Consider the following 23,289-nt stretch of genomic DNA (forward strand, 5'->3'; position numbering starts at 1 on the left):
ATAGAGAGTATGAGAGGGGAGAAGGTCAGAGGAAGAAGCAGACTCCCTGTGGAGCTGGTAGCCTGATGCGGGACTCGATTCTGTGACTCTGGGATCATGACCTGAGGCAAAGGCAGTGGGTTAACCAACTGAGCCACCCAGGCGCCCCATCATCTGTCTTTTTTTAATAGGATTTTTTTTTTCTACCTGTACAAACCTCAATCTTTTGAACTCGTATTTGCCATGAAAACCAAAGATCACGGGCGCCTGGGTGGCTCAATTGGTTGGGCAACTGCCTTCGGCTCAGGTCATGGTCCCGGAGCCCTGGGATCGAGTCCCACATCAGGCTCCCAGCTCCATGGGGAGTCTGCTTCTCCTCTGACCTCCCCTCTCATGCTCTCTCTCACTCTCTCTCTCTCTCAAAATAAACAAATAAAAAATATTAAAAAAAAAAAAAAAGCCAAAGATCATGATGCATCTACAAATGAAATTCTTCAACTTTCTCTGAAAAATACCACCCTGGTGAGCACCAGCTCCCACTACCCTGCAGCCTCCCTTTTACCACCAGCGTCATCCTGTGGAAGTCCGGTAGGGAACTAGGTAAGAGACTGCTTACTCGTGAACAGAGCCGCGCTTTACCTTAAGGTGAGGTACACTCTGAGTCCATGTCTCCCTGAGCAGAGAGAGGCACGCGCGTGCGCGCACACAAGTCTAGCTCCGCACGCAGACATAAATACTAATCATTAGTGGCTGCCTCTTCAGAGACACTACAGTAGAAGAGCCATATGTAATTTGCAATTAACAAAGGGTAATGGAGGCTCTAATTTGTGCTTGGGGGGTCCAGAATTTAGGCTGTGATGCCTTTTCAGGAATTTAAGTAGAAGCTGAAGCCACTTGCAGGAAGCAGTCCCTCTGTTGCGCCAGGAAGGCTTACTGACTGGATGGCTGCCAGCCCCCTGAGCAGACCTGCGGAGAGGCTGTCCTCGTGGGGAGGAAGGCATTAATTTATCTATAAGCCTCCAGAAGCAACTGGGTAGATCGTGAGTCTCCCATATTCTGCTTCAGTTCATCTACACTTGCCTCGAGAGAGACTGGCACAGACTGGAATGGTTTCAGGCTACCCGTACTTCTTTAATTAAAACTCTTCTCCACTAAATTAACATGTGTGTATCAGTGTCTTTTGTATGGGAGGGAAATAAAGAGAAAGCAAAAGCGAGGAAAGAAAAATCAAAGATGGTGTTTTAAATTCGGTTTTGCTGGAGACACATTTTGCAATGGGCACCATTTCTCCCTAGAGTTAGTGCTTCAGGTAGAAAACAATGAGCAAAAAGAGTAGACAAGGGTCCCTACTTTCCCTTCAAAGCATCTAGCACTTTAGAGCTAATTAAGTTCTAAAATCAAAGGAGCTGTGAAGAGAATATGGAAGCAAAGGCATTCCTCTTTTTGGAAGAATAATTTTATTTAATATTACCATATATATGCATAATAATTCACTTCCATTCTAAATCCTGCAGGATTACCAAAAATTGATGATCTGACTCAGTACCACTGGAATGGAATTGCAACTTACCTGTTGCAAAATGAGGCTCTAACGTCAATGCACAAGGCAAGACACGCAAATACTCACAATTACTACCATACCCCTCAGCGAAGCCCTTGTTGGAAATCAACAAACTTTTTCTCATGAAGCTGGAGAAATACCTGAGTATCCCAACAAAGTAGTAGGCACTTGGGGACAGGCTGTACCCAAAAAAAAAGTGCATCTTCAAATGCAAGAAGGACTCTCATCACATGGAGACATTCACACGATGACAGGGAGGTAGAAAGTAAGGCCACGCAAGAAAAGAGTAGAACATCTACAATTCCCTTAGAGCAAATTCAAAATATCTGAAACTTTTCAATCATTGTTTTCTTTCTTTCTGATTTTTCTTTTTTTTTCTTTTTTTTTTTTTTTTTTTTTTTTTTGTCAAGTACGTCCACAGTGGATGAAGTTACTGCACAACACAGAGTAATTCCCCTGGAGGAGCTCCACAAACATTAATTACACAGCAAATCTGCACTAATTCTGAGTAAATTATATTTCCTGCTTTCACGGAAAAGGAACATAGGTAAACCATGCAGGAGACAACACAAGTAAAATTAAAGACAGATTTTTTTCATCAGTCAACATGGCTGTTTCTACAATATTTTACATTTATGCCCACAAAAATAGCATAGAAACATTGCCAACTACCAGTTCAGTAATAAACACCATCCTCTGGAGAAGGATCTCCCCAAAGGGGAGAAGGATGATGACAGAATGCAAACCCAACAAACGTCAGTATTTGGATTTTAGGTAGGCCCGATCGTGCTAATGTTAGTATTTATCTGATGAATCAATAGTGAAATTAGTCACAATAACTTCGGGCTCTGCCACACAAATTGCTCATTTCTAAGCTCTTTCTGTGGGAAATCTAAGAGAATTTTGAGTTTCAAGTCTGACCATATTTAGTTCTGAGGGCTTCTAGAAACATACTTATTATAATTAAGGTACATTTAAAATATAAGTATTTACCTTATCACCAGAAAATCTCACGTTTATACTGAAAGAATAAAACGATTCTCCCCAAAAAGCTGCCACAACCTTTCTCCATTGTGTGCTGAGAATTTAAGTATTGAGGTACGAAAAAGGTAAAGGCTGCTATAACGCAGAATTAAGTATTTTATATGATTATATCACAATAACATCTTTAGTCTACCATAATCAGTATTCTATATTTGTTGCCTGCACAAAACTATAATTACTCGTTGATTTGATCGAAATTACTAGGTGACTTGGGCAATTCAGTCTGCCAGCCAGCCTTCAGGGTAATTAGTCAAATCAACAGTATATCAAAATGACTAATATGTTTCTGAATCATAGATTAGACTATCGGCAACATCGTGGCAAAGCTCAGATTCAATTCCAAAACCTCAGTTCATCTTGTTTTAACTCCATGGACTATTCTCCTCATAATTTAATTTACTCTGTACACAAGTTGAGAGTTTTTCCTCCCCTTCAAGGGAAAAAGGAAAGTGACAATAAAAGCCAAAGTACAAGATTCAATAAAATCAGATACTCTTGTTTCAAAAAACAAGGGGAGGTGGGGAGTTGTTTCTTTATTGTGTATAGGGGGTATAGCTAGGAAAAAGAAACAAAAATGGATTCCTACCAATCAAACCACCTCTCAGTGCTTCAAATTCCATTAAAGGCCACAATTCTGTTGATTTGATGCCAGATGCCTCTAAAATGTTCTTACCCAAGAAAAGTGTGTTTTTGAAAGAACAAGGAAAGCAATACATTTAAAGGCTGGAGAAAATTTTCTTCCATTTACTTGGGTCAGTGAAACATCCATCATACAGAGACACAAACACCTTACAGAATAAAAGATCAGAGGAGTTACACTAGTAGAAGATCTAAGAGCCAGTGCCTCTGGGGGAATCAAACAAGTACTGTCTGAACAGATCCCCCTGTGATTTCTCTCCTAAATCTGGCTTATGTGACTGGGGGAGTAAAACCACAAAGCAGAACATGCTAGCCAAAAAAAATGTGATTAAAAAATCATTAATTCTACTCTCTCTCTGGAGAATCTTTTCAAAGTCATTAAATAGAATAACTATATAATGAAAATTTTTTAAATTCAAAAATGTTCAAATTATCGACACACGAACTATCACCATGCATATGAAATAAGCATATGCTCAGCATAACAGCATAACCAGTATAAATAATGGTAGATATATTGGCTACATTGTTGCAAAAGTGCCAAAATGACCTAAATGCATTTAACAGAAGCTCTCAGATCTAATTCTACCTGCTTGGGCAAAAAACAAAACAAAACAAAAACCACTCTGTCCACCCCTGTCACATGTAAAGTTCCAAAAACAAGCTATCACTAAAAGTTGAGGGGGATAGAATTCAAAGCAAATATGTAACATGTCCAGTAAAATTTAGCAAAAAATTTCCAGCAACCCAGGGTTCCTGGGTGACTCAGTTGGTTAAGTGCCTGCCTTCGGCTCTGGTCATGATCTTGGGGACCTGGGATGGAACCCATGTTGGGCTCCCCACTCAGCAGACAGTTTGCTTCCCCCCCCTCTGCCCCCCCCCCCCCCCCCCCCCCGCTTGTCCTCTCTCTCTCTTTCTCCCCCTCAAATGAATAAATAAAACCTTTCAAAAAAAAAAAAAAAATTCTAGCATCCCAAAACCTCTGGTTGCCAGGATCAAAAACATCATGCTGTATGCCTACTAAGTCCCTGCCTTCAACCTGTCCTATCACTCTCTTTCTTCTCTAAACCTCTTCATTCCAGCTCCCCACGGCAACATAGTTTCTGCTTTGTGTTACAGCTGTTGCAGACCCAGACTCTGGTCTTCTTGAGGGTAGGGATCACATCTTCTTGTATTCATGGGTGATTCAAGAAGCACTTATCCAACTGCCCCAAGATGTGTGGAGAATGTAAGATCCAGTCTGAGGGGCGCCTGGGTGGCTCAGTGGGTTAAGCTTCCCCCTTCAGCTCAGGTCATGATCTCAGGGTCTGGGATTGAGCCCCAGCTAGGGTTCTCTGCTAAGCAGGGAGCTTGCTTCCCACCCACCCCACCCCCCACCTGCTTCTCTGCCTACTTGTTATCTCTCTCTCTCTCTGTCTCTCTGTCAAATAAATAAATATAATCTTTGAAGGGGGAAGAAAAAAAAAAAAAAGATCCAGTTTGAGACCCTGGGGGAATAAGCAGCTCACAGTAGGGAGAGGTTTGCCTGGGCAAGGAATAGTCAGAGCTGGTGAAATGAGCTGCCATACATGGGCATTCACTCTGCACAGCAGCATATGAAACTGTCTTTTTCATTCTCAGGACCACTCAGTGAAGTAGGGCCTGTCAATACCCATTTTATAGTTAAAGGAACTGAAGCTTACAGAAAAGTGAATGTTTACATGAAGCAGAGGCAGAAAGACGAGGAGGACTAGATGACAGAGAAGGGGAGTCCATCACAGCCATGGTCAGGAAAAGGAGTCAGAGTGGCTTCACCAAAAAGGGTTCTTTCACTGATACCCTGTTTGTATAAAGAATGTATCTGAGAGTGACACAAGGCAGCAATTCACCTAAGCAAATGAGAAGTCTGTGATAAAAACAGGATGTGATTCCCAGCATTCTGGCTCCTAATGAAATATCTCCCTTCGTTATTTATTTGACCGTGATGTCAACAGAACAGTGTCATGGAATTTGTACAGACCACAAATCCAACTCTTAGAGAGATTAAAAGTTTGGTAATAAATAAAACAACTGCTTGAAGAAGCTATAGTCACTAGTCAATCAGACATTGCTACCGCCACACCATATCACTCAAACAGTCTAGAGAACTCGGGGTGTCAGCCACTAGAGAAGCTATTCTATTTCCCTGCTTACACAAGGACTAGCTATGCAAATGAAATCCAACTGGTTTGTGATTCCAATGCATGTTAGAAAGATGAACAAAACTGGTTATCCTACAAATAAAAAAACAAAAACAAAAACAAAACAAAACCAGGGAACATTAGCCATGTAATATATCCCGATTCATCACTTCAGTTCCAAAAGAGGAGATGTATCAAAAGATGCATTACCCAAAATGCTGATTCAAAACATGTTTGTGTTTGCTTTTCATATGGCATATACTGATCAAATTGAGGAACGGCTCATAAATTCAATTGCAGATCTACTGCAATTTTTTGTATATAATTTAAATTAGCAAATCATGATGTAACTCCATGTGTTTTGTACAACTGTTTATGAACTATAAAACCATGCAGTATTTTAAATAAAAATTCAGGTCATTAATCCTTACATTAAATCCCCTCTTCAGATCAGCTTCTGCAATCTGGCTCCTGGTTACACAAAATTTCTATAGACCATGCTCATCTCCATGCAGCATGCTTCCAGACTTTTCTTTAGATAATCACAATACAAAGCACATGCCTGTGTGAGCAATTTAAAAATCCGTGCCTTAGCCAGAGTTGGAATTTAATACTAGAATAAATCACACAATGAATTAGGTAAATTCTATACTAAAGATATTCTATACCAAAAATATTCTTTTTATGGACTTATACATCAAACTGTTTTAACACACACACACAGGGATGGCTGAATTAGTTAACAAACTTCATCTTAGGGGCGCCTGGGTGGCTCAGTGGGTTAAAGCCTCTGCTTTCGGCTCAGGTCATGATCCCAGGGTCCTGGGATCGAGCCCCACATCGGGCTTTCTGCTCAGCAGGGAGCCTGCTTCCTCCTCTCTCTCTGCCTGCCTCTCTGCCTACTTGTGATCTCTGTCAAATAAATAAATAAAAATCTTTAAAAAAAAAAAAACTTCATCTTATACAACTACCCATTTACCTTTAAACCATAATCATCGAGCAATGATTATCTGATAACCTTGTCTCTACCTTCTGCTCTCCTTCTACTGCATTTCAAGAGTGAACAGCCAGGTGCAAGGTGCTGTAACATCCTCCCAGGCCCTCAAGGACTGAGATTTATTCTCCCAGCTGCTAGGAGTGTTCCGGGCTATCAGCCTTCTCTGAAGACAGCCACTATGCCCAGGATGACTCCTTCTCTTTGAAGGCAGCCACATCAGTGCCTAGACTAAGGGAGGGTGCAACCCCTCACCCCAGCTCACGACAGCTCCTGGGTCCCCTGTAGGGTCCGCCCAGGCCTTTGTTGAGACTGGATGGCAGTCCATCATTGCTCTCTCTGCCCAGTCCTGCTTCCTCTTCTTCCCACAGTAGACTCAAAGAGCACCCCCTAACCAACTCCTATGTGCAACACGTCCATCTTAGAGTCCACACCCCAGGACCACCAGCAACACTCACCGCCACTATCAGCCAACCATGAGAAACGACGGACATATCTGCAGCTATCAGAGACACTTAGAAAGAAAGAAAATCCTATTTCTTTAACCAACAAAAATTCTTTAAAATGTTCAAGCCTTCACACAGAAAAGACCATAACCTTTGCTAGGCAAACTAATAAAAACGATACCAGGCTGCTTCAGTGAGTTCAGTCAATATTTCCCAATATTCAGTCTCTTATAGTTCTAAATGACTCCAAACCAATCTTAAGAATTAACATAAAAAAGGGGACTTTACTCTATGTGCTGACATTACCACTTAAAAAATACATACCCCGGGGCGCCTGGGTGGCTCAGTGGGTTAAGCCTCTGCCTTCAGCTCAGGTCACGATCTCAGGGTCCAGGGATCAGCCCAGCATCAGGCTCTCTGCTCCGCAGGGAGCCTGCTTCCCCCTCTGCCTCTCTGCCTACTTGTAATTTCTGTCAAATAAATAAATAAATTCTTAAAAAAAAAATACATACCCCTTAGGTTAGACTGGTAGGTAACTGAGTTCATTTAAAATAAATAAATACCAACAACCTGGAGAAAAAGACAAATAAATTGAACCCAACTACTAACTTCTTCTTTCAAAAATACGCACTTTTCAAAGACGTTTTTGCTTGTTTGGGTTACAGAACAGATAATAAGAGAGGAGAGAGGAGGAAGGAGATTCTCCCCTCTAATAAACACTCATCTTTCAAAAAAAAAAAAAATGCCTATTCTCACACTATGTGCAAAGGATGTGTGGGCTCTGGACTACATTTTGTTTCAGGGAACTGTTCTGGGGGCACTACCTGATCTAGGATATATCCCTCTGATAATTCCAAAGCAGCCGTCACGAGGGTACAGCACGAAGAACGTTGGACCAGCGGTCAGAATTTCTGAGTCCTGATCCTGGCACTGACAATGACCACAAATGTGACCTCAGGAGGTCAAGACAATAGCCTGTGACGTCTAGTGCTAGGGTCTCACTAGATCAGCAATTAAGGACATTGACTGGTTAGTCAGGGAGACCCGGTTCAAGTCCAACTCCCATCACTTACTGGCCACTCACTTAGGCAGGACATTAAAGCTCAATGGGCCTAATGCCTCACGTGTAAAATAGAGAGGACCATAATGACGTCTACATCACAGAGCTGCTAGGGAGAGGAAATGCAGCACTGCAAGTAAGTGCTCGGCCGCGTCTCTCCCGCCGCAAGCACTAATATAAATGAGCTATTTTTCAGCCTGTTCCTGCCAGAACCCAAGAGCTTTGGGGAGAATTGGTGCACAGGCATTTAAAAAATAATGAATATTAAAACTCTCTAAGGTGTCGATTCATTGCTTTTATCATATTTATATTCGAGATTTCCAAAGAAGATTTTGTTGGCGGGGGGGCGGGGGGAAGTGTCTAAGAAAGTTCAAAGAACGTCGATGAGCTGATCTTGGAGCTTTAGCCTCAGCCTTTCTGTGAGTCTGTGGCCTGTTCCAAAGGGCGTCTTTTCTCTTCGAGCTGCCATTTACACGTGAAATAGGGAAGTGCGTCCTGGTTCAGAGAGACCTTCTCTGTAGCACACAGCGGCAGGTGCTCCTGCCACTTCTTACACGACGCAGGATGCAGCTGATGGCCTGCATTCATTCGTTCATGACGACCTTTCAGGGAACAAAACAAGGCCAGGCAGTGGCACCATGGCGCAGAAGCATGTCACAATTATTTTCTCCCGGGTTCTGGGTAGAAATAATCCATTCCAATCAAAACTTCCAATCTAGACAAAGAATGACTACATAGTCTTCCAACTAAGGTAACAAGTGGCGAGGCAGGAGTCGTTGGAGCTGCCGGATCCGATTGGGGGGTGGGGGGTCTGAAAAGAATGCCCTTGCAGTTGTAACTGGAAACTTGGCATTTCCGTCTGGCCATGAACCTGGCTACCTAGAGAAACAAAGTTTAGGCTCTCAAATAACAGCAGACAGTTTCTGCTGCTGAGATGAAGACTGTAATTAAGCCTGAATAGATTCAGGGCCCTCCTTTTTTCACATTTCCTATGCATATCCCCACATTTCCAGAACTATTCACTGTAGGCATGTTCTTAAATCTTGGGGGACTAAGAGATCTTCTCACTCTTCAGGTCTCACCTTGCATGTCTCTACCACTAGCAAGTCTTTCCGGAAGGACTTGACTTTTTGCCCCACCAGCCTATAAACTCCATGAAAGCAAGGTCTGTTATTTTGTTCGCTGCTAGATTCCCCATGCCTTTGTTGACCAGGAAAGAACTCACTGAATATTGTTTAAAAACAACTGAGGGTTTTGAAGGGGAAGGGGGTGGGGGTTGGGTGAGCCCGATGGTGGGTATTAAGGAGGGCACATATTGCATGGAGCACTGGGTGTGGTGCATAAACAATGAATTTTGGAACACTGAAAAAAGATAAAATTAATTTTTTTAAATTTATTTATTTGACAGATAGAGATCACAGGTAGGCAGAGAGGCAGGCAGAGAGAGAGAGGAGGGAGCAGGCTCCCTGCTGAGCAGAGAGCCCGATGTGGGGCTCGATCCCAGGACCGCAGGACCATGATCTGAGCTGAAGGCAGAGGCTTTAACCCACTGAGCCACCCAGGCGCCCCAATAAAATTAAATTTTTAAACACACACACACACACACACACACACACACACACACACACACACTAAAAGCATTTATTTGGGTGATTAGAACTGCAACTCAGTGGACAAACTCAGGTTTCTACCCAAATTGTGTTCCAAGGAAGACAAAGAGGGGGCAGAGTTATAAAAGCGAAAAGTTAGGAATGCAGTTTTCGTTTAGATCCTCTATGCCAAACAGGGAAATTAGGTTAACTGGGGGTTGGCTGGGTCGACCTGCAAATGAGGGACTAAAGCTTCTTAAACCAAACCGGCTCCTTTCAAAGCAAAGGCTATGGACAATCCAGTTGCCATGGCCAGGACAAAGTTAAATCCAAGGGAAGGGCCTTTGTTCTGGCTGGCTTACAAGTTCAAGAAGTTCATCATTCCTCCAATGAGTACTCCCGTATGGTCCTCCTCCTATGGCCTCCCAACCCTATTTTAGAAGAGACTCACTTCGCTAGGCTTGCTTGCTCCCTGTTAAAATCTTAACACTTTACCCAATGCATGTCACATAAGAGGTCTTAATAATATCTGAGTGAATTAATGGACGAATAGATAAAGGAAAGGGAAAGGGGGCTGTCATGCCAAAAATTGAAGCCCGGTTTTACCTATCATTTCCATGATGTTTAAACAACCATAATATGTTCCTGAGAGATAAAGGACATAATTATCTCTTAAAAGTTCCTTTTCTAAACTTCTCATCCAAAAGCATATTAACTAGGATTTAGGCATTCACCTTTCCCCAAAGGCCAGAGGATTTTCAAAGCAGGTTTCTTTTTTTATTATTTTTACAGGGAAATTTTAATCCATCAAGATAGTTCTTGTCATCAATTAATAACACCCTATGCTCTTTGTTTAAGGACAGGGTGATAAAGGCAGGTTATTTTGAGACTAAGAAAAGTGAGGAAATATCTGGGCAGGACATTTTAGTCAATCTTATTGGCAGTAAAGGAGAGATATGAATTTAATGTTCATTTCCAGCCTTGAAGCTCTTAACCTTTTTATGGCTTAATCACAACAACATCAAAAAAAAAGATCTGAACTGCAAAAATTCATTGCATTTACTTCTCATCTCCCAATACCGATATACAGAAATACTCATCCATGCTACCCAGACTTCCTGGGAAACCAATTGCCCTTAAGAGAAATGCAAAGAGAGTGAGAGCAGTGAAGACTTACACACTTCAGAACCTGGAAAGCGAGGCTGCATTAGATAGAATGATGCTTCTGAGGACCAGGTTCCAGGGCAAGGTTCAGTCAGATGGGAGTCAGCGTCCATGGATTAGCTCCACACCAAGGCTTTCCTCAACACCATGGCGGAAGAGAGAACCTCCCAGCCTGATGGCAAGTACCACCACAGTCCATACCCATAAGGAAACCTGTTTCCAAGAACAAAGCACTAAACAACCTCACAAAGCCTGAGGCTTCTCTCTGTCAGGAACAGGTCACCATGCAAGTCCCCATCATCACAACTTCCTCCATTTTATCGGTGTTAAGCACTGACAGGCACCTGACAGGCTCTACGTGGGGAAAGGAGGAATCACATAGTGCCAAAGCTGGACCGCCTGATTATGTCAACCAGAATCCTCTTACCTTAGCCCCAAAGAGTTACAAACATTGATTATTTTATTCTAAGCGGTACCTCCAAATTTGGTCAGCTGTGTCTGGGAAGCCGGACAGACAGATGTACATGAATAATTAAGGGAAATGAGAAACAGTGTGACATAATGAAAAATCAATGGGTTTGAAAACCAGATCAAGCAAGACTCATTCCGCTCCTAACCAGTTCTAAGAACTTGGATAAGTTGCTTAACCTCCTTGCATCTCACTTCCTTTATCTTCAAAACATGGGTTGAATGGTTTGCGCACTATCCTCCAGTTCCGAAATCCTAGAATTCTACAGAGCCCCTTACATCTCTACTCAACAATCAACCAGGTAAGTACTCATGGAACACTGCATGCTTCAGGTTGGGTACAGTTCGAGCCCTGACCCCTTACCCGCGATCACCTATCACATTAGCAATGACTAATCAAAATGTTATTGATCAACAAGAACAGTGAACAAGTAGTCAACAAGTCAACTGAAACACCTGGAGTTTCCCACAATAGTGAAGTAATAAACTGGTACCATCTCCAAAAGGCAATTTTGCTTCTATACCAGAAGTCCTCTTCAAAGCCATGACCTATGACCCACTTAATTACAGAAATATTTATTAGTCATTTGAAAACTGGATGTAAACAGTAGGTCCAACTGCAGACAAATTACACAATTAAATTGTACTCATGACAATGGTGATTTAGAATATTTAATGACATAGGCAAACACATAATGTTAAGCAAGGTAAGCAGGATATAAAATTATATACATGGCATGACCATAATTGTATATAATGTATGAATATGCTCCATATTACCAGGTATATATGTAAACTATTTATAAATAACACTAAGAGGACAGATAACATGGGAACAGCAGGGAGTATTTTATTTTCTTCTTTGATGTTTCCATATTCCAAAATCTCTATTTTCACATGTAATAACTTCATAGTCCAAGGAATTTTTAGTCTATGTACAGCATTGTAGGACACAAAACAATGAGGACTCCAGCAATTACTAACTCAGTCTTCCTATTACCCTATTAACAAGCATTAGGAGTTCAGACAGAGAGACATTCCTAGAGGCTGGCAGTAGGGTGGGGATGGGAATTCACCAGTAGAATTTAGGTTTACAGAATAACGCTTAAGAGCACTGACTCTAGAGCTAGATTTTGCCAAGAATCAAATCCTAGCCCTGCCATTTATCAACCATGTGAGTTTAGGCAAGTCACTCCAACTCTCAGACTCAGTCTTCTCCTCTATAAAATAGGACTGCTCTCAGTTCCTTCCTCACAGAGTTCTTGTGAGAAATAAACAAATTCAGTTAGGAGTTTTAGGGTGGTGTCTGACACACAGTAAGAACACATAAGTACTGAGACAATGATTAGAAGGGCATTTTAGACTACATATGCATAATACCTTAATAGCTCACCCTTTTGCTGAATTCTTTGAGAATTTGTTGTATATGTCTTTCTTTGAGAGAGACATATACAACTCACACTTCACACTTCTGTGAAGGAAGGACTATCATTATGCCCAATCTATAGATAAGAAACCTAAAAGATGAACTGTCCAAGGTAAGTGGCTGAACCAGCATATGATCCCACGCTAATGTGACCCCAGAACGCACGCTCTTAAACCACGACACTATGACAGAGCAGCAAATAAGTTCACCCTGAGTGGTCGGTGGACCTTCAAAGAGTCCAGGAACTATAGCTGACAAGGTGCACGGAACTGGAGAATGAAAGCCAGACAAATGAGTTAAAGCCCTAATTCATTAGGCAATTGGGAGCTAATAAAGATTTCTGAGCAAAGTAGTTGGTTACAGGACAAAAGAGTAATGTAAGGAAATTAGTCTGGTAGATAAACATGGGATATGTTGGAATGGGGTTTTTGACAGAGAGATTATAGACAAAGCAGCTGGTGTGGTGGTGAGGGACTGACTGGGCTACATGAGACGATAAGGAGAAAACAGCAGGGCAACTTAAAAAAACTGCTTTGAAGGAAAAATTATGAGAACTTAGAAACACTACATGCTGGGAGAAAAACAAAAACAAAAACAAAAAACAGGGACAAACAAGCCACATCCCACAACCCAAAGAGGGCCGGACTAGAAACGCTTCCTTTCATTTTGATTTCTGTAAATTTGGTGAAATATTTAATGCCATTACTTATTTGTAAAACATCTTTTTAAAAACCTGGCCAACAATAGCACAAAACAAAGCGTCACGCAACACTGTGGTCTGTGGGAGCAACGCTGAGTGAGGGAAAAGGTATGCTGCCCTAAGCGACAAAGGTGATTAGCAAGAAATCATAGGGCATGAACATCTCCTGTGTAAAGGAAGTGGCAATTTACAAAATCAAGATAAAGCACCCACTAATGGCTAATGCTGACAAAGGGCCCAGGTCTGATAACATCTCCCAGGACAAAGACAAGCTGATTTACCCCTTGCTTTAAAGAGGCAGCCAGAGCTTGCCAACAAAAATATGTGATTGATCTAATTAGCTTACTGAACTGAGTAAAACGGTACCAAAAATCATGTGTACTCACAGACTGGCCCTTTCAGGACAAAGCAGTATCGCATAAAAGCCTATCCTTCAACTTAAATGCTCACGCTCATTAAAAGGGACTGAAACCCAGCAGTACTCAGCAGGCAGGAGCTTAATGAATATTACTGGAGAGCGATGACACAGACAGGAGTCTTGAAAGAATGAGCTCTCACGGTGGAAAAGAGGAAGATCCATCAAGGACTGCCAAAATGTATGCATGGCGGTTAAAGTGCAATTCCCAGCCCAGGCCAGGCGATCTGACTTCAGTCCACCTGCATTAACATTCCCACTCTCGACTTTAATGGTTTATTAACCTAATGATAATGTCTGTCTTCACTCAAGGTGATTAGCAAATAGAAGCGATGTCTGTTGAGTCCGGCAAAGTCATTCACTCATTCAGCAAATGTTCTTGGGCACTTAGCATGTGCAGGTAATAAATGACTGTCTCTATCTAGTTTTGTTGCTAAAGCCAGAGAGGGTCTAAAAACCAGTTCGGTGTGCTTAAAAAAAAAAAAAAAAAAACAAAAAAACAAACCTTTCATGAACAGAGATGAACAACCCACAGAAAAGGAAAGTGACAACACTAGCTTCCCCTAATAGTGTGCAGACCACAAGGGACGGTAGACTCTCGAGTTACAATTAGAGGGTATATATATATTTCCAAAAAGCACATTTTCTTCTTCAGGAAATGTATTATTCAACTGTGTCTCTCCTTTGGACTCTGGCCCAAGTCGGTACAAGGAAAATTTTATGTAGTTGTTTATCCAAGTTGTCTTGCCTGTTCTACCTTCAACACCTCTGCTTAGAAGGACCCTTGGTCCAGGAAGCTGTATGCAGCTCACACTCGTGGAGCCCTGGGTCGGCTGGGTGTGACCTGAGGAGCTGGGCAGCCTGCCTGACTTGGGAACACAGGACACCCTCGGAGGACATAATGGGAACAGAACAGACTCAGCCATATAAGCTGATTATTACTATTTTTTTATTTTTGAAACTTACTTTTACCTCTAAGACCTTCTATAAAAACAACTTATCAGTTCACGTCTGAAGTAAGGATAATTTATTACACCCAATTTTACTGCTTCGAGTCTCTTTTGAATACCCTTGAACTTGAAAAATGAGTCACTTTGTATCATCTTATATTGAATGATGAACGTCATTTATGTGAGAAATTTTTCACAGGAACAGAAAACAAAATGTTGATTTTACCAATTGAGAATTACTGATATTTAAGTATCCAAAAAACTAAAACTAAATAGAGCTATGGTTAAAAAAAATAATAAACATATCAAACTTCAGTTTTCAGTAAGAATTGTTTTGAAAGGTATTTTTACAGATACTGTGGCTTTTAGAACGATGTTTTCTCTGAAAAGAAAACCTGCCCCTCACCCGGTTGTAGACCAGTCTTAGTCAACTACTCAGTTTTGTTAGCATATAGCTCTATAGGAAGGAACAACTGTAAATACTCTATTGCAATTAAGATGATAACCAGTAGATTAACAGAAAATGTCATTCAAGGCAGAGAATCATTAAAAATGACATATGTACACATCTTAAACACCTTCTTTTATCAAGAACCCTAAAAAAGTAAATTTACTTGCCAATATTTTCACACTGCAAGCTATTTTCTTCAAGTACAGGCGTCCTGACTGAAGTTCAAAGTTGCCTTTCTTGCATGAACCTCATAAGGTATACGCTCATAATGTATAATATAACATTTCCAGTGTGGCTACTCGAAGTTGAGAAACACCTCAGTGTGAATTAAAGTGTAGAATCTTTTCATCTTTTATTTTTTTTTTAAAGATTTTATTTATTTATTTGACAGACAGAGATCACAAGTAGACAGAGAGGCAGGCAGAGAGAGAGAGGGAAGCAGGCTCCCTGCTGAGCAGAGAGCCCGATGCGGGACTCGATCCCAGTACCCTGAGATCATGACCTGAGCCGAAGGCAGCGGCTTAACCCACTGAGCCACCCAGGCGCCCCTCTTTTCATCTTTTAAACATCTTCCCAATCTGTTAGAGTTATCGCTTCGCCATCCGATTCGACAGCAATGTCATAACGGCAACGTGCCCATATTTAGTCTTTACAAAGACTTCAACTTCATAGAAACAGCTGTTTTCACACACATATTTCACCAGTTTGTATGTTGCCTGATGAAGTGACCTAATTGCTGTAATGATGCACACAGCTCAGCCAGGGGAGAAGCCTGAGAACACCCAGCAAGTCGTCAACCAGACAGAACACTCCGCAGGAGGTGGGCAGCGTGGTTTCCAGAGAGAAGAGAGAGAACCGAAGGTCCAGGGAACCACTGAGACAGGTTAAGAGAACTCCCATTACATGACAAGAAAGAAGCCAGTCGTGTTTTCAAGAGCTAGCCTCTAGCTTAAAAGGGTATCTCCAGGCAAAGTTATGTCCTGTTTAGAGAACATGTCAGTTAACATCTCTCGGGGAGGGAACTTCTGTGTCTTTCTCAGCAGCCCTTGGGGGAGAAGTGCTAGAGAGTGGTTCTTTTTGAGAAAGGAAGCATGTACAGCTATCTGTATAGCCCAAGGTGGTCCCAGAGTGTAGTTTCCAGTGGCTACTCTGGACAGTAATCCCTAACAGACAAGCTGGTGGAAAAACTGCCAGCTGGTGAGAAAAACCTGACACATAGATTGCAAGCAGAGTCTCCCACACCACACAGTTTCCCCTCACCAAACACGCACACGCTCAAAAGATGCTGCTCCGTACCCACACAAGACTATTACAACTGGCAGTCAGAATACTAAATCTAGCTCCCTGCCTTACTCTTTTATTACTATTATTTTCATTTGGAGATCTGAAGGTACAGTACTCATGATCCAGTCTGCCACAGACTCTACCCCTCCCTATGGTCTCACACCTGTCTCAGTCCAGTGGGAAGGCCACTGAAGCAGCTGGATATCGTACAGCTCCAGTGTACATAGATTCTGTACAGATACTTTGGTTTGTCTCTTGGTAACATGAGGAATGCTTTCAGAGAGAAGGTATTGCCTTGGCAGCAGCACCCAACCCTACCACTCAAGAAAGACCAGAGCATTCACTTACTGCGGACAAACAGAAATGACTGAGGAACGGTTCAGAAACTTGAGCCTTCATGAGAACCATGGGAGAACCTTGTAAAAATGCAGATTCCTTGGAGCCCTAATCCCTCACCTTCTGATGCAGTAGGTCTAGGAGTGGAGATCCAGGAATCTGCATTTTAATAAGCATCCGAGGTACATACTTCTATTACATTGGTACAAGAGGTATAATAATAAAAGTATGAACAATGAGCACCATACGTGCTCCCCAGGCCATGCTCCAAGCCCTTTACATGTAATGACTTAATACTTGGAGCACCCCCATGAGGTAAATAATGCTTATTATCCCCACATTACGAATGAGGAAACGAGAAGAGAGATTAAGAAGCATGCCTCTGCTGACTCAGCTAGTGAGGGGAAGAGCAGGAGTGAAAAACTAGGCCATTTTGCTCAAGAGCGCACAGTCAACTGCCCGCCTATACTACACACTACCACCTTGGCCTAAGGGAAGCCATCATATATAAAATACAAACCCCTAAAGGTTTGCAGCTTCTGACTCAGCAAAAGCCCCTTTTTGGGTTGCGGGGGAGCCCACTAGTCCCAGGGATGCCCATTTCCACATTCATCACCATTCTTCACAGTAAAAATAGAGAGTTTCTTTTGCTTGTTACAATTCAAGAAGCTGTAGAGCTGGCAAGAGACTGTGAATAGGATAAATGATCAGACTCAGGGGCCCCCATTCTGAAGCAGGAGTGTAACATCTTGTGAAAGCTCCTGACAGCATGAAATAAAAGGGAGTCCTTATATCCTCCCAACTGAAGATGTGAGAAAGGGGAAGACAATAGCCCACTTATTAATAAAGCTAAAAATATTCCAACCTGATTCCTACACAGTTACCCCAAGCAGAAAAATCATGATCAATCTTAGAGGGTCTCTGAGGAACGAATCAAAAGGCCATGCTGGCTAGACAGAGAGTTCTGAGACTCAACACCAAGAACATGATCCATAAAAGGAAAAATTGATAAATTGAACCTCATCAAAATTTTAAAAACTTCTTACTCTCTAAAAGCGTATGTGAAGAAGATGAAAAGACAAAATAAAGACTGGCAAAAAAAAAAAATCTGCAAATGACACATCTGACAAAGTGTCTAGAATACTCAAGAACTCTCAAAACTCAACAGCAAAAGTAAGTAATCCAATTAGAAAATGGGCAAAAGCTGTGTATGGACATTTACCACAATGACATCTATCAATAACCACAATATACATCTATCAAAATAAGCTAAAATTTTAAAGAGTGACAAATACCAAATGTTGGTGAGGATGCAGAGAAACTGCATCACTCACACACAGCTGGTGGGAAGTGAACTGGTACAACCACCGTTTTGGTAACATGTAACGGCCATACAACCCAGCAACCGACCTCCTGCATATTTATCACAAACAATGAAACTTACCTTCGCACAAAACCCTATGCACAGAGGCTCACGGCAGCTTTCTTCGCAACAATCAAAAACTAGAATCACCCCAGATGTCCAACAGGTGAATGGTTAAACAAATCGTACCATGTCCATACCATGAAATATGACTCATCAGTAAAAAGTAACTATTGCTAACAGCAACAGCTTGGGTAAATTCCAGGGAATTGTGCTGAACGAAAAAGGATGCATACTACAAACTCCATTTATAGAACATTTTTGAAATGACAAAAATAAATGGAGGACGGATTAGTGGTTGCCAGGGCTTAGGGACAGGAAGAGAAGGGCTGGGAGGGCAGGAGGGAAGTGGCATGATTACAAAAAGGGAACTGCAGGGGTGCCTGGGTGGCTCAGTGGGTTAAAGACTCTGCCTTCGACTCAGTTCATGATTCCGGGGTCCTGGGATCAAGCCCTGAATCAGGCTCTCTGCTCAGCAGGGAGCCTGCTTCCTCCTCTCTCTCTGCCTACTCTCTCTCTGTCAAATAAACAAAATCTTTAAAAAAGAAAAAAAAAGGGGAGAGGGATTGCAGTGTCAGAACCCCTCAGTATCTTGACTGTGGTGGGGGCACACAAAACCTACACGGATGGTAAACTTGTCCAGAACTTCAGGTAATACAGGCACTCACAAAAATGAGAACAAATAAAACTGGGGAAGGTCTGTGGATGGTATTAATGTCAATATCCTGGTTTTAATATTATACTCTAGTTTTGCAATCTGTTTCCATTGGGGGAAACAGGGCAAAGAGTACAAGGAGTTTCCCTGCATTATTTCTTACAGCAGCATGTGAGTTTACAATTATCTTAAAAAAAAAAAAAGGTCTATGATCCCAAGTATGTAGGTGAAATCAAGCACTGCGTCCTTCCACTGGGAAGGTAAAATGGCACACCCTTTCCGGAGGACATTTGTCAATGCTATCAAAAGTGAGAAACACACCCTTTGATCCAATGACTTGATCATTAGGTGATTAATGATAATGAATAATTTATGACACATCAAACATTTAGTTACAAGGGCATTTATTTCAACGGCGCTTTCTCAAAGACCAGAAACAACTAAATGCGGTAGGTCCAAACGATGAGGTTCCAGTTAGTCATCAAAATAACCTTTGGGAGTAAAACCAGTGACCCGGATAGTCGAGACATAGGTAGTTCCATCAATATTCATTCAATTCCTGCTAAGTGCCAGGCCCTGCTGCTGCATCCTGAACTCTGACCATGTCCAACAAAGCGCAGTCCCCATGTTCATTAAACTGTACAGTCTGGTGGACTGGTGGCTGTCTGCTCCAGGTAAGAAGACACTACACATGCATCTCTTTATGTGATTACACACAAAATGCGTGCGCGTCCGCATGTGTACAAATATGCACATACAATTTAAATTCAGGAAGGACACAACCCAAAATGTAAATAGTGGTTATTTCTGGAAAGTGGGGTAGTGTGTGTGTTTAATTTTATTTGTTTTGTTTATCTGTGTATTCTAAATTTCTACAATTAACAAGTTTCACTGGTATTAATTTTAACTATTGAAGGAAAAAAGGTTGGTCCCTAGAGAGTGTTTCTGTCTTTGTTTTTGCTTTTTAGTTTCTTTTGATTTCTACTGGGATGCAATCAGAGTGAAACTTTTCTAAATCTTGTTTCAAAGAACTCAAAGACCTTCTCAATTGTCATTGTGAATAAAGGCAAGCTAACCCAACTGGATTACCTCAGGATAAGAATTACACACATCCAAAACAATTACACAAATTCACAAATTCACGTTTGTGAGCCATTCCTAGCCCTTGGATTGAGCTGGGGTTTCTATTTCAGGCGGTTTGTATTATTTGCTTTTGCTAATTTCTTTTTATCAAAAAAACAAAGCAGATTACAGAAAAAAATTTAATGCAGATATGAAAAGCAACCACAACTAATATCATTCACCCAGACAAAAAAGAACTATTTTAAACTCCAGATATACTACTTTAAACCCACATCTACGTGTAAATATTTGCCAGTTCATGTGGTTACCCTAAGATGGGCTCGCATTGCACATACTGATTTTAAAGCTGTGTAAATTTTTTTGGTTAACAATACATTCCATTCTAATGACATATTTTAACATTAAATATGTATATTTAACCAATCTACTAATGGTTGGGGATCTACAGTCATAAACAGTGGACAATAAACATTTTTTACTAAACATTTGAGCCCATCCTCAGTTTTGTCCTTCCATGAAAAGCCCAGGAGTAGAAATGTAAGGGTACACACACATCTGAAAGCTTTTGATATAAGTGGGCTCCCAGAGAACTGTACTGGTCTACACTCTGAACACCTAGTGTGGGAATGAAAGTGATTCAGTTTCTATGTCCTCACTAATGCTGCTGACCAATAATAAAGATTAACTTGTTCTTAGATTCTCTAGAATTTCACTTTTGGGGAGAAAAAAAATCTTTTTTTTTTTTTAAGATTTTATTTATTTATTTGACAGACAGAGATCACAAGGAGGCAGAGAGGCAGGCAGAGAGAGAGAGGAGGAAGCAGGCTCCCCGCTGAGGAGAGAGCCCGATGTGGGACTCGATCCCAGGACCCTGGGATCATGACCTGAGCTGAAGGCAGAGGCTTTAAGCCACTGAGCCACCCAGGTGCCCCGAGAAAAAATCATTTTAATAGCAGATCAAAATAGAGGACTTATTTGGCTGTCAGTTAAATTAGAAATTTTTAATTTGTCGATTTCACCTTAATTGCAGAAATTGGTCAGACCCTCTAAGGCAAATGAAAGATCATCTAGGCAGGACTCTGTTCAGTCAACAATTTTTATTTTGATAATTATTGTGGATTTATACCTGACATCTCCAAATCTTTAGCTACAGAGATCAGCCTTTCCACCAAAAACTCCCAGGCTAAGACGGGGTGGCCTTCTCCTAGTAACTGCCTCCTGGGCGATGTGGGAATAAATGAGATGATGCACGCACCACACACCTGCTGTCATGAGCTGTACTATAGCCCAGTGCTCAACACATAGTAAAAAGTCCAAAAATGTTGTTTACTACAGGTTTGTTTTTTAAGATTTGAGAGAGAGAGAGAGAGAGAGAGCGCGCATGCATGTACACAGAAGCAGAGAAAGAGAGAGAAGCAGACTCCCTAATGAACATGGGTCTGATGGGGGGGCTTGATCCCAGGACCCCAGGATCATGACCTGAGCCGAAGGCAGACACTTAACCGACTGAGCCACACAGGCACCGCCATTTTAGGGTTCTGCCATAAGTAACATAACCTTAACTGACTTAAGGAGGACTGAAATACAAGGTATTTCAATCCTTTTTTTATTTTTACAGATGAGGACACTTGGGTTCACAAAGCTAGGCCTAGAACTCACAGCTCCTTGATGTTGGGCTAACACTTTTGCTCTAACACTAGGTTTCCTCTGCACAGAGTGAAGGCTTAGAGACACCTTAATTCACACAATTACACTTAATCAGAGCAATCTGCAATTTGAGATTTAAGCCTACATGCTCAAAATACACTTGGTTTATAGATATCTGCCTGGTTAAATAATAATTCTCCAAAGCAGGTATTTTAAGTTGCAGCCTAAAAGCAAATGGGTTTATATCTACCCCAGAAGATGATGAAATGATTGATTATAAATCTCTCCTCTGATAGAGGGTTTCTGATTGCATCAGACAGAGGGCATGAAGACTAATTAAAAATGCTCATACGTTCATCACCGCTGATTGCACATAATCCACTCCTGAAGGTATGAGTGCACTACCTTCGCCAATGACAGCGGAAACAGATGAAATTTCCACTTACAACTCCCAGAGGCTATCTGTCTCGATTTCAGGGTAAATGGGCTTTCCCTAATAACTTAAATCACAAACAGCACGACAGTTCAAAAACCCTAGACCAAATTTCACTATTCTATCTGAGCAGGGGCTGGCCAGGCCCCATCACATGGTATATGATCAATAAGTAATTACAGATGAATCGGTAAATGCGTCTATGGGCGTACTTTAGAGATTTTCAAAACTAATTTTTCTAGGTGCCTCCATAATTGGAAACCACAATGTGTGTTCCAGTGAGCTAAAGGAAATACATCCTGGGGTGCCTGGGTGGTGGCTCAGTCTGTTAAGCATCTGCCTAAACTCAGGTCATGATCCCAGGGTCATGGGATAGAGCCCCGCGTCAGGAGGCCTGCTCGGTGGGGATTCTGCCTCTCCATCTCCCTCCCTCTGCCTCTCCCTCCCTCTGCCTCTCCCTGCTTGTGCTCTTTCTCTCTCTGTGTGTCTGTCAAATAAATAAATAAAATCTTTAAAATAAATAAAGCAAGAAAACACATCCTATATGCCACTCAAAACAGCCCTTACACTAGTTCTCTCATACACCCACTCCAGTGACTGGTTTGTACCGATCTCTCTCCACTCCTTTTGGGGCTACAATTATTATCTGGCAGTCAGCCTGGCTGCAATCACCTGTGAAAACCTCACTGAGGTAAAACACTGACACATGCTTTCTAACAAGGAGAGCGATAGATAGCCCTCACCTTGTCCTCTAAGAGAACCTCTACTCACACCACATACCACATGTCCCTGAGCTGAGAAAGAAAGGATGGGAGTAGGCTGATGGTCAATCCGTGCTCTCCTCCTCCTCCCCAGGAAATATCTGTCCCCCCCCCACTTCACCCCTACCCCAGAAAGTCACCAGCACACGCCTCCCCTTTGACCTGATCCCAGAGTAAGAATACCGTCCTAGCTTCAGGATGTGAAAGGAGGAGACTCTACCCATCATGAGGGCTGAGAGGGCCCCAGGGCAGAAGGAGCATTTACCAGCATTGCTGCTCCTGGAGGCCCCTGGGGCTCCTCCACGTGTCTGCCCTGGGAGCAACCAGGGAATGTGGAGAGGAACAGATTCTGTCCGGTTCGCAGAGCAGGCACCCCAAGAGGGCATGTTTAGAGTCCTGGCTTAAACCTCAAAATCCTGTTGAATGAAGAGATCTGTCAGACTCCTACTAGCCTTTGAGTCCCCTGCTGTATAAAGGATCTGACAAATGAAAATGGATTCAAAATTGCATCATCTACATTAATAGCAAGGAAAAGAGTTTCGAAATTAATGGTAATTCAACATAGCAACCCTAAGCCTACGGTGGAAGATGGAAAAAATGATGAGTCTCTGAGCTTGAAAAG

At 41.9% G+C, this 23,289-nt stretch overlaps 1 protein-coding gene across 4 annotated transcripts in view; it reads right to left on the reverse strand.

Annotated features, from left to right (window-relative positions):
• The window catches only part of FAM160A1 (family with sequence similarity 160 member A1), a 228,964-nt gene that overhangs the window by 89,751 nt on the left and 115,924 nt on the right, over positions 1-23,289 (reverse strand). Inside the window, exon 3 of one of the 4 annotated variants that reach the window (XM_032855525.1) lies at positions 15,775-15,919. The exons of the other annotated variants lie outside the window; for them this stretch is intronic. The gene's annotated coding sequence lies outside the window, so the exon portion shown is untranslated. The remainder of the gene's footprint in view (positions 1-15,774; positions 15,920-23,289) is intronic. 4 annotated transcript variants of the gene reach the window in all.

This window comes from Lontra canadensis, unplaced genomic scaffold, assembly GCF_010015895.1.
Source record: "Lontra canadensis isolate GAN:19392208 unplaced genomic scaffold, GSC_riverotter_1.0 scaffold10, whole genome shotgun sequence".
Taxonomy (NCBI): domain Eukaryota; kingdom Metazoa; phylum Chordata; class Mammalia; order Carnivora; family Mustelidae; genus Lontra; species Lontra canadensis.